General features: G+C 43.7%; 1 long non-coding RNA gene across 1 annotated transcript; it reads right to left on the bottom strand.

The window, feature by feature from the left end:
* Window positions 1–1,724: 1,724 nt before the first annotated feature.
* Window positions 1,725–13,687, bottom strand: LOC140719253 (uncharacterized). Its single transcript, XR_012096875.1, has 2 exons — window positions 12,571–13,687; window positions 1,725–2,345 (listed from the first exon to the last, which is right to left on the bottom strand). It is a non-coding gene; the product is annotated as an uncharacterized lncRNA (long non-coding RNA).
* Between the last annotated feature and the right edge of the window lie 11 nt (window positions 13,688–13,698).

Below are 13,698 nucleotides of genomic sequence, written 5' to 3'. Positions count from 1 at the left end.
CCTCTGGTTGTAGTCCCACCCAACCCTATCTATACCCCTCATAATTTTATGTACCTTTTTCTCAATCTTCTACTTTTCATGGAAACTATCTGGACCCGAAACCTGGACGGTCCATTTCACTCCACGGCTGCAGCTTGACCCTCTGACTCCCTCTGGCAGACTGTTTACTGTCCCTCCCTCTGCAGGCAGTTTTCACATCCCACCTTGGGTGACATCTTCTGAATGTGGTGAGTGAGGCTCCATCCAACTTGGGAAGGGATTTGACTTGGAGCTTTCTCTAGTTTCATTACTTATCTCTAGAACCAACTCAGGAGGTTCTGCAGATGCTGCAAATCTTGAGCAACATTCACAAAAACAAAACCCAAAACCATTTTAGAAGAATGGGAGAGGGATTTTTATTGAAACTTATCCAATATTGAAAGTGGATGTGGAGAGGATGTTCCCAGTAGTGAGTCTAAGATCAGAAGGCACACACTTAAAATACCAGGACCTCCATTTAGAACAGAGATGAGGAGGGTGGTAAATTTGTGGAATTCATTGTCACAGATGACTGTGGTGGACAAGTTATTGGGCACATTTAAAGTGGAGTTTAATAGGTTTGATTAGTCAGGACATCAAAGGGAGAGTAGGGTTGAGAGAGATAATAAATCAGCCAGAGCAGACTCACTGGTATCGATGTCCTTGAAGGAAGTAAACAAAGTGGCCACTGAGTGTAATCGTTGTGGTTTTCTGCTGCTGTCGCCCAGCCACTGCAAGATTCGATGTGTTGTGCATTCAGAGATGCTCTTCTGTATTCCGCTGTTGTAACGCCTGGTAATTTGAGTTACTGTCGTCTTCCTGTCAGCTTGAAGCAGTCTGGCCATTCTCCTCTGACCTCTCTCATTAACAAGGCATTTTCACCCACTGAACTTGCACTCACTGGATTTTTTTTTTTTGTTGTTTTTCACACCAGTCTCTGTAAACTTTAGAGCAGTGATTCCCAACTTTTTTTTAAGCCATGGAACCTTACCTTAAACTGAGGGATTGGGACCCCCTGCTCTAGAGACTGTTGTGCATGAAAATCCCAGGAGATCAGCAGTTTCTGAGGAACATAAACCTTGCACCAACAATCATTCCATGTTAAAAATCACTTTGATTGCATTCAGACCATTCTGATGTCTGGTCTGAACAACAACTCTTGACCATTTGCTGCCACATGGCTGATTAGATAGTTACATTAATATTTACATTAATTAGGTTTCTTCAAACTTCTTGATGTCTCCGCTCATGTTGTAGGGTCTTACAGCACCGAAGGAGGCCACTTGGCCCAGTGAGGTCTGCACTGGCTTTTTATATTTAACAAAATTAGTAAGACCATAAGACATACTAATTCCGCTACTCCATCACAGCCGATTTATTATCCCTCTCAACCCGTCTCCAGTGTTCATTGTGCAACGTTTGACAGCCCCGACTAATCATCAACCCCCACTCTAAAAATACTCAATGACTTGGCCTCCACAGCCATGGCAATTAATTCCAGATTCACCACTCTCTGGTTAAAGAAATTCTTCCTTGTCTCTACTCTAAATGGATGCCCCTCTATTTTGAGGCTGTGCTTTCTGGTCCTAGAGTTCCCCATCATTGGAAGCACCCTCTCCACATCCAGCCTTTTAACGTTTGATAGGTTTCAATGAGATTCCCCCCTCATTTATTTTGGAACAATATCAGAGAATGCAGACAGTACAGAACCTTACATTTTTATTCTTCAGACATCCACAAGAGACCCCATAGAATGAACAATAGAAGCACCCATTCCACCCGCCTTCCACACAAATAGAAGCACCAACTTCCACTCCCCCCCCCACCCCAAAGGCATCAGCAAAAGTCCCCCAAAGAGACCTTGATCCAGAGCCCATCAAAACTACTGTCCGTAACCCAGCACTTTGGTATCACAGACAGGCCATCTCTCTCCAGTGAGGCCAAGAGGGGTTGCTCTCCTACGAGAGCTGGAGACCAATGTTACAATCTTCTACATTGCTTCGGAAACACAATACCTGCTGTCTCCCATGAAGCTTCATTCATCTAAACTCCAGAGTAGTTGCAATGCCATCAAATGCTCCTCCCATGTTGACCCTGTCATTCTTGGGATCATTCTCGTGAACCGCGTCTGGACCCTCTCCAATGCCAGCAGATCCTTCCTTTGCTACAGGGTCCAAAGGACAGACGATGACCAATTCTAGTACAGAACTGGAGGAATTAATAAAATCAAGCTTAAATGTTGAGTCCTCCAGGGGACCTTAACCTTGTTGTGGTTTGGGGGCGTGTGTGCCAGGGTCCGGGATGCGTCTGATCACGTCCACGATATCCTGAAGTGGGAAGGAGAACAGCCAGAGGTCATGTTATATATTGGTACCAACAACATAGGCAGGAAAAGGGAGGAGGTCCTGAAAACAGACTACAGGGAGTTAGGAAGGAAGTTGAGAAGCAGGACCACAAAGGTAGTCATTTCGGGATTGCTGCCAGACCACGAGCACAGAGAGTATAGGCATAGAGTGAGGTGGAGGATAAATGCGTGGCTGAGGGGTTAGAGCAGGGGGGCAGGGATTCAGATTTCTGGATCATTTGGGGCAAAAATGACCTGTACAAAAAGGACGGGTTGCACTTGAATCCCAGGGAAACCAATATCCTGGTGGGGAGGTTTGCTCAGGTTACTGGGGAGAGTTTAAACTAGGATTGCTGGGGGGGGGGGGGGGGGGAACCAAACTGAAGAGATGGAGGAAGAGGCTCACAAATAGAAAAACTTGTAGACAGTGCGCGAGGGAGGATCGGAGGAAGGGACACGCTCAGACCAATGGTTTGAAGTGTATCTATTTTAATGCAAGGAGTATATGAACAAAGCGGATGAACTTAGAGCATGGATCAGTACTTGGAGCTATGATCTTGTGGCCATTACAGAGATTTGGATGGCTCACGGCAGGAATGGTTACTTCGAGTGCCAAGCTTTAGATGTTTCAGAAAGAACAGGGAGGGAGGCAAAAGAGGTAGGGGTGTGGCACTGTTGATCAGACACTTTTCTACATGGAAGGATTGTCTATGGAGTCTCTGTGGGTGGAAGTTAAGAACAGGAAGGGGTCAATAACTCTACTGGGTTTAGATGGGGTGGAGTTTGTTAGGTGTGTTCAAGGTTTTTTTGACAAGAGGAGGGGCTGTACTTGATCTGCTACTGGGAAATGAACCTGATTAGGTGTCAGGTCTCTCAGTGGAAGAGCATTTTGGAGATAGTGATCACAATCTATCTCCTTTATCATAGCATTGGAGAGGGGGATAGGAACAGACAAGTTCGGTTTACTTGGAGTAAGTAGAAATATGAGGCTATCAGGTGGAACGGAAGGATAAATTAGGAACAGATGTTCTCAGGGAAATGTACGGAAAATGTGGCATGGAGTTCTGCACAGCTATGTTCCAATGACACTGGGAAAGGATGGCAGGGTACAGGAACAAAAGGCTGTCGTAAATCTAGGCAAGAAGAGCTTATGAAAGGTTCAAAAAAACCTAATGACAGAGATCTAGAAGATTTTAAGGCTAGCAGAAAGGAGCTCAAGAATGAAATCAAGAGAGCCAGAAGGGGCCATGATAAGGCCTTGGCAAGCAGAATTAAGGAAAACCCCAAGGCATTCTACAAGTATGTGAAGAGCAAGAGGATAAGACATGAGAGAATAAGCCCAATCAAGTGTGACAGTGGAAAAGTGTGTATGGAACCTCAGGAGATAGCAGAGGTACTTAATGGGTACTTTGCTTCAGTATTCACTATGGAGAAGGATCTTGGCGATTGTAGGGATGACTTACAATGGACTGAAAAGCTTAAGCATGCAGATATTAAGAAAGAGGATGTGCTAGAGCTTTTGGAAAGCATCAAGTTGGATAAGTCACCAGAGCGGATGAGATGTAACCCAGGCTAATGTGGGAGGTGAGGGAGGGGATTGCTGAGCCTCTGGTGATGATCTTTACATCATCAATAGGTTCAGAAGGATTGGAGGGTTGCAGATGTTGTTCCATTTTTCAAGAAAGGGAGTAGAGAGAGCCCAAGAAATAATAGACCAGTGGTTGGTAAGTTGAGAGGCAGGATTTATGAACAATTGGAGAGGCATACTGATCGCGTCCAAGATATCCTGAAGTGGGAGGGTGAGGAGCCAGAGGTCGTGGTACATGTAGGTACCAATGACATAGGTAGTAAAGGGGAAGAGGTCCTGAAACGAGAGTATAGGGAGTTAGGAAGGCAGTTAAGAAGGACCGCAAAGGTAGTAATCTCGGGATTACTGCCTGTGCCACGCGACAGTGAGAGTAGGAATGGAATTAGGTGGAGGATGAATGCGTGGTTGAGGGATTGGAGCAGGGGGCAGGGATTCAAGTTTCTGGATCATTGGGACCTCTTCTGGGGCAGGCGTGACCTGTTCAAGAAGGACGGGTTACACTTGAATCCTGGGGGGACCAATATCCTAGTGGGGAGGTTTGCTAGGGCTACGGGGCAGACTTTAAACTAGTAAGATGGGGGGGCGGAAATCAATTTGAGAAAACTATGGGAGAGGAGGTTAGTTCACCAGTAGAGCAAGTAAGTAGACCGTGTGTGAGGGAGGACAGGCAGGTGATGGAGGAGGGATGTGCTCAGCCCGAAGTTGTAGGGGAGAAGAAAGAAAAGGATAATAAATTTGAATGCATTGCTAGGGATGAAAAGAGAGGAGGAGGTGGAGAGTATCTTAAATGTATCTATTTTAATGCTAGGAGCATTGTAAGAAAGGTGGATGAGCTTAAAGTGTGGATTGATACCTGGAATTATGATGTTGTAGCTATTAGTGAAACATGGTTGCAGGAAGGGTGTGATTGGCAACTAAATATTCCTGGATTTAGTTGCTTCAGGTGTGATAGAGTAGGAGGGGCCAGAGGAGGAGGTGTTGCATTGCTTGTCCGAGAAAATCTTATGGCGGTGCTTTGGAAGGATAGATTACAGAGCTCCTCTAGGGAGGCTATTTGGGTGGAATTGAGGAATGGGAAAGGTGTAGTAACACTGATAGGAGTGTATTATAGGCCACCTAATGGGGAGCGTGAGTTGGAAGAGCAAATGTGTAAGGAGATAGCAGATATTTGTAGTAAACACAAGGTGGTGATTGTGGGAGATTTTAATTTTCCACACATAGATTGGGAAGCTCATTCTGTAAAAGGGCTGGATGGTTTAGAGTTTGTGAAATGTGTGCAGGATAGCTTTTTGCAACAATACATAGAAGTACCGACTAGAGATGGGGCAGTGTTGGATCTCCTGTTAGGGAATGCGATAGGTCAGCTGACAGATGTATGTGTTGGGGAGCACTTCGGGTCCAGTGATCACAATAGCATTAGCTTCAATATAATTATGGAGAAGGACAGGACTGGACCTAGAGTTGAGATTTTTGATTGGAGAAAGGCTAACTTTGAGGAGATGCGCAGGGATTTAGAGAGAGTGGAATGGGTCAAGTTGTTTTATGGGAAGGATGTAATAGAGAAATGGAGGTCATTTAAGGGTGAAATTATGAGGGTACAGAATCTTTATGTTCCTGTTCGGTTGAAAGGAAAGGTTAAAGGTTTGAAAGCGCCATGGTTTTCAAGGGATATTAGAAACTTGGTTCGAAAAAAGAGGGATGTCTACAATAGATATAGGCAGCATGGAGTAAAGGAATTGCTCGAGGAATATAAAGAATGTAAAAGGAAACTTAAGAAAGAGATTAGAAAAGCTAAAAGAAGTTACGAGTTTGGTTTGGCAAATAAGGTGGAAGTAAATCCGAAAGGCTTCTACAGTTATATTAAAAGCAAGAGGATAGTGAGGGATAAAATTGGTCCCTTAGAGAATCAGGGTGGTCAGCTATGTGTGGAGCCGAGGGAGATGGGAGAGATTTTGAACGATTTCTTCTCTTCGGTATTCACTAAGGAGAAGGATATTGAATGGTGTAAGGTGTGGGAAACAAGTAAGGAAGTTATGGAACCTATGACAATTAAAGAGGTGGAAGTACTGGCGCTTTTAAGAAATTTAAAAGTGGATAAATCTCCGGGTCCTGACCGGATATTCCCCAGGACCTTGAGGGAAGTTTGTGTAGAGATAGCAGGAGCTCTGACGGAGATCTTTCAGATGTCATTGGAAGCAGGGATTGTGCCGGAGGATTGGCGTATTGCTCATGTGGTTCCATTGTTTAAAAAGGGTTCTAGAAGTAAGCCTGGCAATTATAGACCTGTCAGTTTGACATCAGTGGTGGGTAAATTAATGGAAAGTATTCTTAGAGATAGTATTTATAATTATCTGGATAGACAGGATCTGATTAGGAGTAGCCAGCATGGATTTGTGCGTGGAAGGTCATGTTTGACAAACCTTATTGAATTTTTTGAAGTAGTTACGAGGAATGTTGACGAGGGTAAGGCAGTGGATGTAGTCTATATGGACTTCAGCAAGGCCTTTGACAAAGTTCCACATGGAAGGTTAGTTAAGAAGGTTCAGTCGTTAGGTATTAATGCTGGAGTAATAAAATGGATTCAACAGTGGCTAGATGGGAGATGCCAGAGAGTAGTGGTGGATAATTGTTTATCGGGATGGAGGCCGGTGACTAGCGGGGTGCCTCAGGGATCTGTTTTGGGCCCAATGTTGTTTGTAATATACATAAATGATCTGGATGATGGGGTGGTAAATTGGATTAGTAAGTATGCTGATGATACTAAGGTAGGAGGTGTTGTGGATAATGAGGTGGGTTTTCAAAGCTTGCAGGGAGATTTATGCCGTTTAGAAGAATGGGCTGAACGTTGGCAGATGGAGTTTAATGCTGAGAAGTGTGAGGTTCTACATTTTGGCAGGAATAATCCAAATAGAACATACAGGGTAAATGGTAGGGCATTGAGGAATGCAGTGGAACAGAGAGATCTAGGAATAACAGTGCATAGTTCCCTGAAGGTGGAGTCTCATGTAGATAGGGTGGTGAAGAAGGCTTTTGGAACGCTGGCCTTTATAAATCAGAGCATTGAGTACAGAAGTTGGGATGTAATGTTAAAATTGTACAAGGCATTGGTAAGGCCAAATTTGGAATATTGTGTACAGTTCTGGTCACCGAATTATAGGAAAGATATCAATAAATTAGAGAGAGTGCAGAGACGATTTACTAGGATGTTACCTGGGTTTCAGCACTTAAGTTACAGAGAAAGGTTGAACAAGTTAGGTCTCTATTCATTGGAGCGTAGAAGGTTGAGGGGGGATTTGATCGAGGTATTTAAAATGTTGAGAGGGATAGATAGAGTTGACGTGAATAGGCTGTTTCCATTGAGAGTAGGGGAGATTCAAACGAGAGGACATGATTTGAGAGTTAGGGGGCAAAAGTTTAAGGGAAACACGAGGGGGTATTTCTTTACTCAGAGAGTGATAGCTGTGTGGAATGAGCTTCCTGTAGAAGTAGTAGAGGCCAGTTCAGTTGTGTCATTTAAGGTAAAATTGGATAGGTATATGGATAGGAAAGGAGTGGAGGGTTATGGGCTGAGTGCGGGTAGGTGGGACTAGGTGAGATTAAGAGTTCGGCACGGACTAGGAGGGCCGGAATGGCCTGTTTCCGTGCTGTGATTGTTATATGGTTATATGGTTATATACTATGATTAGGAATAGTCAGCATTGCTTTGTGAAAGGCAGGTCATGCCTTACGAGCCTGACTGAATTTTTTGAGGATGTGACTAGACACATTGATGAAGGTAGAGCAGTGAAGGTGGATTTCAGTAAGGCTTTTGACCAAGTACCCCATGCAAGGTTTATTGAGAAAGTAAGGAGGCATGGGATCCAAGGGGACATTGCTTTGTGGATCCAGAACTGGCTTGCCCACAGAAGGCAAGTTGTCGTAGATGGGTTATATTCTGCATGAGGTCGGTCACCAGTGGTGTGCCTCAGGGATCTGTTCCGGGACCCCTACTCTTCGTGATTTTTATAAATGACCTGGATGAGGAAGTGGAGGGATGGGTTAGTAAATTTGCTGATGACACAAAGGTCAGAGGTGTTGTGGATAGTGTGGAGGGCTGTCAGAGGTTACAGCAGGATATTGATATGATGCAAAACTGGGCTGAGAAGTGGCAGATGGAGTTCAACCCAGATAAGTGTGGGTAGGTCAAATATGATGGCAGAATATGGCATTAATGGTAAGGCTCTTGGCAGTGTGGAGGATCTTGGGGTCCGAGTCCATAGGACACTCAAAGCTGCTGTGCAGGTTGACTCTGTGGTTAAACTTAGAAAATAGGTACAGGAGTAGGCCATTCGTCCCTTCAAGCCTGCACCACCATTCAGTATGATCATGGCTGATCATCCAACTCAGAACCCTGTACCTGCCTTCTCTCCATAACCCCTGATCCCTTTAGCCACAAGGGTCATATCCAACTCCCTCTTAAATATAGCCAATAAACTGGCCTCAAATGTTTCCTGTGGCAGAGAATTCCACAGATTCACCACTCTGTGTGAAGAAGTTTCTCCTCATCTTGGTCCTAAAAGACTTCCCCTTTATCCTTAAACTGTGACCACTCGTTCTGGACTTCCCCAAAATCGGGAACAATCTTCCTGCACCTAGCCTGTCCAATCCCTTTAGAATTTTATATGTTTCAATAAGATCCCCCCTCAATCTTCTAAATTCTAATGAGTATCCAGTCTTTCTTCATATGAAAGTCCTGCCATCCCAGGAATCAGTCTGGTGAACCTTCTTTGTACTCCCTCTATGGCAAGAATGGGGACCAAAACTGCACACAATACTCCAGGTGTGGTCTCACCAAGGCCTCGTACAACTGCAGTAGAACCTCCCTGCTCCTGTACTCAAATCCTCTTGCTATGAATGCCAACATACCATTTGCCTTTTTCACCGCCTGCTGTACCTGCATGCCCACTTTCAATGATTGGTGTACAATGACACCCAGGTCTCGTTGCACCTCCCCTTTTCCTAATCGGCCACCATTCAGATAATAATCTGTTTTCCTGTTCTTGCCACCAAACTGGATAACCTCACATTTATCCACATTAAATTGCATCTGCCATGAATTTGCCCACTCACCTGACCTATCCAAGTCACCCTGCATCCTCTTAGCACCCTCCTCACAGCTAACACTGCCGCCCAGCTTCGTGTCATCCGCAAACTTGGAGATGCTGCATTTAATTCCCTCGTCTATATCATTAATATATATTGTAAACAACTGGGGTCCCAGCACTGAGCCTTGCGGTACCCCACTAGTCACTGCCTGCCATTCTGAAAAGCTCCCGTTTATTCCTACTCTTTGCTTCCTGTCTGCAATTCTCTATCCACATCAATACCATACCCCCAATATGGTACCACATCAATACCATACCCCCAATACTGTGTGCTGTGTGCTTTAAGTTTGCACACTAATCTCCTGTGTGGGACCTTGTCAAAAGCCTTTCAAAAATCCAAATATACCACATCCACTGGCTCTCCCTTATCCACTCTACCAGTTACATCTTCAAAAAATTCTGTAAGATTCGTCAGACATGATTTTCCTTTCACAAATCCATGTTGACTTTGTCCGATGATTTCACCTCTTTCCAAATGTGCTGTTAACACATCTTTGATAACTGACTCTAGCATTTTCCCCACCACCGATGTCAGGCTAACTGGTCTATAATTCCCCGGTTTCTCTCTCCCTCCTTTTTTAAGAAAGCATACGGTGCATTGGCCTTTATCAATTGTGGGATTGAGTTTAGGAGCCAAGAGGTAATGTTGCAGCTATATGGGACCCTGGTCAGACCCCACTTGGAGTACTGTGCTCATTTCTGGTCGCCTCACTACAGGATGAATGTGGAAACCATAGAAAGGGTGCAGAGATTTACAAAGATGTTGCCTGAATTGGGGATTGTGCCTTATGAGAATAGGTTGAGTGAACTCAGCTGTATTTCCTTAGAGTAACGGAGGATGAGAGGTGACCTGATGGAGGAGTATAAGATGATGGGAGGCATTGATTGTGTCGATAGTCAGAGGCTTTTTCCCAGGGCTGAAATGGCTAGCACCAGCAGACAGTTTTAAGGTGCTTGGAAGTAGGGAGATGTCAGCGTTAACTTCTTGTTGTTATTTTTATGCAGAGTGGTGAATGCGTGGAATGGGCTGCCAGCGATGGTGGTGGAGGCAGATACGATAGGGCCTTTTAAGAGACCACTGGAGCTCAGAAAAATAGGCTAAGGGTAACCCTAGGTAATTTTTAAGGTAAGGACACAGATTTGTGGGCCAAAGGACCTGTATTGTGCTGTAGCTTTTTTTTAAAAACTTTTTTTTATTGAGTTTTCAAATGATTACAGAAAGAAAAAAATATATACCCTTCCCCCTCACCCCTAACATCCCTATAGAAAAAAAGAAAAAGAAAAAAAAAGAAAGAAAGAGTGCCTGGATAGCGGAAGATCCCCATATGCTCCACGGAGTTCATAATAACTTTAGTATATGTATTTATTTCTTTCCCCAAATAACCAATTATTTTACCTTTCTAATATCTGGAGAGCTATGATGGATGGAGTTGGGTCTTTATATTTGACTCTTGGTAGGGTCACTCATGCCAAACAGGTCAAAGGGCAGAGGCCAGACTGAGAGTGGTCCACTGGTCCTCCAGGTTCTGGGGTTCAGCTCAGGGCTAACAACTGACTGGTCAAACAAAACTGTTGCAGAGACATCAATGAATAATCCTTCTACATCTGAGTGCGATGGTACACCTGAATCTCCACCCAGAACTTGAATGACTGTCAGTAGTGAAAACGGAGATGAAACTACTGACATACTGAAGGAAGCCCTGAATACCACCAGAGTTGGAGGACCTTCATTGCTGCCCTAAATGCCAGTGTAACAGGCTGTAAGTAAAAAGTCTTGAGTAAGACAGGAAAATGTGTGTTCCACCTTTCCTACAAAGGCAGCAATAGCCAGGATCCATGTGTTTTCACAGCACGTGGGTAAAACGTAATTTCAAGTGGAGAGATAATGGCAGATGGAAACAAGTTGGGCTTCCCTTGAGAAGAACTATCCAAAGGAGGCACCAAACAGTGCTGAGGGACTCTATATCCCCAGGGAAAGTCAGGAGCAGGGAAATGTCAAGAAGTTGGGAAGCATTGAAAGAATTGTGGAAGAAAATGGATGAGGGAAAGCAAAATGAAACTCAATAAAACTGCATGTTAGAATTTGGAAATTAACTACTGACATTGAAAAGTTATTTAGACAGACACCAGATACATGAAGGGAGTGAAGTGATATGGATCATATGCAAACAGATAGGCTTAGTTTCATTTGGGATCAACATCAGCGTATTCATCAGGACCAAAGGACCTGTTCCTGTACTGGGTTGTTCTAACACTGAAAATATTGTTTCAACTCAGGTAAGTCAGCGGCTGTGGAGAAAGAAACGGTATTATGTTTCAGGTAAATGACCCTTCATCAGAAATGGATCACCAACCTGAAACATTAACATTCGATGGAAATGAGATGGGAAGGAGCAACACACACAAAGCGCTGGAGGAACTCAGCAGGTCAGAGAGCATCTACAGAGAGGAATAAAGAGTCGACATTACAGGCTGAAACCCTTCATCAGGACCTAAGTGGGGTCGTCTCCTTATGGGCAGAGGGGAGAGAACATCATGGTAAAACCCCTCCCAACCATTGAGCACACCTAACATGAAACACTGTCGTAGGAAAGCACCATCCATCATCAGATGGATGATGCTTTCACCACCGCCCAGGCCATGCTCTTTTCTTGCTGCTGCCATCAGGTAGAAGGTACAAGAGCCTCAGGACTCAGAGCAACAGGTCCAAGAACAGTTACTACCCCTCAACCATCAGGCTCTTGGACAAAAGGGGATAACTACACTCACTTGCCAATGAAATGAGATGTTCCCACAACCACTTATCTCACTTTAATGACTCTTTATTTTGTTATTTATTGCTGTTTATTTATATTTGCATTTGCACAGTTTGTTGTCTTCTGCACTCTGGTTGATCTTTCATTGATCCTGTTATAGTTACTGTTCTATAGATTTGCTGAGTATGCCCGCAGGAATAAGGAATCTCAGGGCAGAATTTAGTAACGCTTATGTACCCTGATAACAATAATTACTTTGAATTTCAAACTTTTTTGGATGTTTAATCTTGGCCTGATTCATTTCCATAGATGCTACCTGAGTTCCCTCAACATTTTGTGTGCATTGCTCTGGATCTCCAACATCTGCAGAATGTCTTGTGTTTGAGATGATTAGGGAGAAGACCCAATGTGATAGGAACATGCCAAGGTGATGGATATGCCAGGGGTGTCCTGTCTTCGGATCTTTTGGGAGGGTGGTAGACAGATTTCAGTACCATGAGAGAGAAATAAGACTGATTAGTTGTTCAGGGAATCCTTTTGCAGGAGAATGAATGAAGAGGTGTAGAAAGAGGGGACATTCAACCTATGCAGGGTAAAGGCAGGCTTGCCAAAAAGCAGCAACAGCATCGTGTAATTAAGATTAATAACATGTGGACTGAAGACAAAAGTACAAAGTCCAGCGAACTCTTAAAAAGGTCTAACTTATCGATATTGTCTTACCATTTTCCTTTGAAAAGGTCAGGACAGGCCAAGGCTCAATAGGATAAGCATTCAAGTACAGCCCTCAGCCAAAGATGTCCATGTACAGGAAATGGGAGAGCAGCTCAGTATCAGGTCCTCAAGGTGGTAGATGGAGAGAAACCATTGCTGGGTGAGAGTCTGGGTCAAAGGGGCATCACTTGTACAGTGGAGGCAGATCACACGGCAGTGGAGTTAGGAAACCTCTTGACAGAGGGTGAATGAATTCAGGACTGCACAAACAGCAATTGATTTTTGAGTTAATTACAAATTCTAAGTCTGAGATTGCCATACAATAGAAAAAAATCAGTCAAAGGTAAATGGAGTGGGGTCTCTATTACTGGCTGAAGAGCCTTTACTTTCTTTCTTCTCTCCAGGATGCCGATGACTCCAAGAAAAAAAAATCTTTTTCTTCTATTTTTATTGAATATTTTTATTAGTTGTTTTTTTAAAAAAAAGACTGGAACCAGGAAGAAATGGTGGCTTGACTGGGCAAGGCAACGGTTGAACAGTGGGATCTTCAGGGATCAAGCAAACCGTCACAAACACTCAAATCATTGGCCTGCTCTTTAGTTCAAATTCTGACTGGCCTTTCCAACCCCTCCATTTTCTTTCCTTGTGATGAAGCATATTGTCTCTCTTCAAACTGCACCGAGCCTTTCATCAGAAGTATCTCAGACTTCTCAGCTATCTTGGTAAAGTGGAGATGAATGCGATTTGCACATTGCCCCCCCCCCCCACCACCCCGCCATTTTAAAAATGCCCTGATAGAATGAACAAAGGCTTAGGCCTCAGAGTCCACCAACCGAGACAAACTGGTCTCAGCAGCCTACAAGAAATTCCAAATGCCCATTAAAAATTAAAAGCAGCAATGAATAAAAATGTATTTCAACACAAGAATATTTGTCCACATAACTGTTATATTATCAGTCGTTTCCAAATATAAATAGTCAATAAGCCAACCTGCTAACCCTTACAAGCTCAGCCACCTCAAAACTATTTTTTATTAAAAAAGTGTTCTCTATAGAATAATCTTAATTTTTCTTTAGCCAATGCTAAAATGTACCAAAAAAATTCTTGTTTTTAAAAAGTTAACATTTTCAAGTATAC

The sequence above is a fragment of the Hemitrygon akajei genome, chromosome 31 (genome assembly GCF_048418815.1).
Source record: "Hemitrygon akajei chromosome 31, sHemAka1.3, whole genome shotgun sequence".
Classification (NCBI taxonomy): domain Eukaryota; kingdom Metazoa; phylum Chordata; class Chondrichthyes; order Myliobatiformes; family Dasyatidae; genus Hemitrygon; species Hemitrygon akajei.
Note: the sequence above shows the minus strand (reverse complement) of the source record. Positions and strands in the feature narration are given on the sequence as shown.